Source organism: Megalopta genalis, unplaced genomic scaffold (assembly GCF_051020955.1).
Source record: "Megalopta genalis isolate 19385.01 unplaced genomic scaffold, iyMegGena1_principal scaffold0460, whole genome shotgun sequence".
NCBI lineage: Eukaryota > Metazoa > Arthropoda > Insecta > Hymenoptera > Halictidae > Megalopta > Megalopta genalis.
The window spans coordinates 27501-30000 of NW_027476529.1; the positions used below are offsets into that span (position 1 = coordinate 27501).

Below are 2500 nucleotides of genomic sequence, written 5' to 3' on the forward strand. Positions count from 1 at the left end.
ATAAAAAAAAAAGATATTGTTGAGCCCGCCAGATCATTCGTGCGTGATTTACACGGCCAGACGTGTGTACTACACGTATTAGGCCTTTGATCTGCGTTGCGTAGGCCACAACAAATCTTTCAAAGAGAGAGAGATATATGTGTTGTTGGGGTTTGTGATTATGAAGGTGCCCCAACGCACAAAAATATATAAAAATGTACAAAGTTGGGATGTGGTGTGGTGGAGAAGAGTTGGGCCCGACCAGATCATTCGTGCGTGATTTACACGGCAGACGTGTGTACTACACGTATTAGGCCTTTGATCTGCGTTGCGTAGGCCATCTTCCTTCCAAGACACACACGTGTTGGGGTTTGTGTGATTTTATGATAGTGCCCCAACACGGAAAAATAAGCGTACGAGAAGAGTTGGGCCCGACCAGATCATTCGTGCGTGATTTATACACGGCCAGACGCGTATTATATTACACGTATTAGGCCTTTGATCTGCGTTGCGTAGGCCATCTTCTCGATAGAGAGAAAGCCAATGTATTCTTTTTTCTTTCTTTACACACACACACACAGTTGTAGTAGGACAGGGAGGGATGCGAGCGTGCTAATCACGCTTCCTCAAGTCTTCGCTGTGGTGTGTAAAAAAAAAAGAAAAAAAGGAATCGTTGGGAAAGTCCAAAGGACGAAAATATCGGGCAGTCTGAAGATAACTTAATGCTCGTTTACATTGGTATCAAGAGAGACCGGCTTGTGTAGCTCGTTTCAATGCTGTGTCGTTGTCATTGACACCCTACTCTGTTGCGCGCTAGTGGCAGCATGAGCGTGGGACGTATATATATATATGACACCCAGCTAGAGCCGGCCGTGAGTCCGTCCGGTGTAAATAACGACGAAAGGAGAGAGAAACTTTTCGAATCCAGTATCGGGTTGATAATTGTCCAGTTTGAATATCCATATCCCCGTCGTTTTTGGAGGTGATATACTCTCTGTGTTTCTTCGATAGAAGGCTTTTCAATGTTCTATTCGCTCCGACCGTCGAACTTGCAAGAAAACAGTGGTTTTGGATTTGCTCGTACATATATATATGGTTTCGACGGAAATATCTCGTTCTTTAAGGGACAATTATGTCGTTGTACGACGACTCCCGAATCTCCTTCGCGCGCTGGTTGGAGCTCTTCGGGTATCGGCTTGTTCCGAAATATAACACAAAAATGTGGTGGATAGCAAATACACATTATATTATATATGAGAGAATAAAAGGGAAAAATTACCCTGAACGGTGGATCACTTGGCTCGTGGGTCGATGAAGAACGCAGCTAATTGCGCGTCAACGTGTGAACTGCAGGACACATGAACATCGACATTTCGAACGCACATTGCGGTCCACGGATACAATTCCTGGACCACGCCTGGCTGAGGGTCGTTTACGTACTTATAAACTGCTTGCGTTGATGGCACTTGTTGCCTATATACGTACGAGCGAATGATGGGCGCTTCGTCGGCGTTTGTCGCGGTCCTATGAATATTGAGAAATTTTACGTACGTCTAACAGTCTTCGAGAGAGATGGAAATCGTGTTCGAACTAGCGTGAGTGTGGAAGGCGGTGTCGTGTGTCGTATATGTTTTATATACGTCCGCCCGTCTGAAACACCGCTTCGAAGCGGTGACAAAATCTTTTTCGGGACGATTCGTATCCGTAGAACTATCGAGATTTCACTGGTACATTTTCAACGCGCTCCCGACGTCGCCTGAAATGAAACGAGATGGGTTTAACCCACGAAAGCGTACTACACGAGTCTGTCCTATGTGAAGACTGTGTACAGAGATCGAACGAACGCATGAAAGAAATTGAACGAAAGAACACATAACCCGCAAAAATATAGAGTAGAATTGTGACCGTTGCTTCGAATTTGAATTTATATGTATATATATATCATAGCCCCAGGGAGTGGAACCTATGAGTGTGGAAGGATGTCTCTTACCGTTATGTTGCCAGAGGAAAAAAAGTCTCTCTCTTCGTACGACACATTTGTGTACGAATTGTATCGATGGCTATATAGATCCGATGTTGCACATATTCTGAGTAAAGAACACCCCACCCGGGTTACCGTCCTAAAACTCTTCTATTGGTGTGGCTATGATGTGTGTGTCAACGCAATCGCGAGTCTGGTTCTACGGGAAAACCGTTTGTCGGTCGCCCCATATATCTTTTTGTTCTCTTCAAATGATCGAATAGCGAAACCGCACGAGATCAATCGGTCGTCTAGTCCCCGAAAGTACTTTTCGGACGGACGTTAAAGTTATACCGATTGTAATCGTCTTGCGAGTGTTTCGAAGATCTATATTTGGAGAGGATATCGAATTTTATAAAAGATATATTGGTGAGGCGCGATAAACGGTTTTTTTTTTTTTTGCTTTAAGGGTTTTTTGTGTTTTTTTTATTTTTTTTTTTTTTTTTTTTTTTTTGTGTTGCTCTGTACACGTTTCGCAAAATGCTTTCGGGGGGGGAAGCT

General features: G+C 43.8%; 1 non-coding gene across 1 annotated transcript; it reads left to right on the top strand.

Annotated features, from left to right (window-relative positions):
• Positions 1 to 1255: 1255 nt before the first annotated feature.
• On the top strand, positions 1256 to 1410 carry LOC143263292 (5.8S ribosomal RNA). The gene has a single exon (XR_013036795.1). It is a non-coding gene; the product is annotated as a 5.8S ribosomal RNA (ribosomal RNA).
• Positions 1411 to 2500: the final 1090 nt, after the last annotated feature.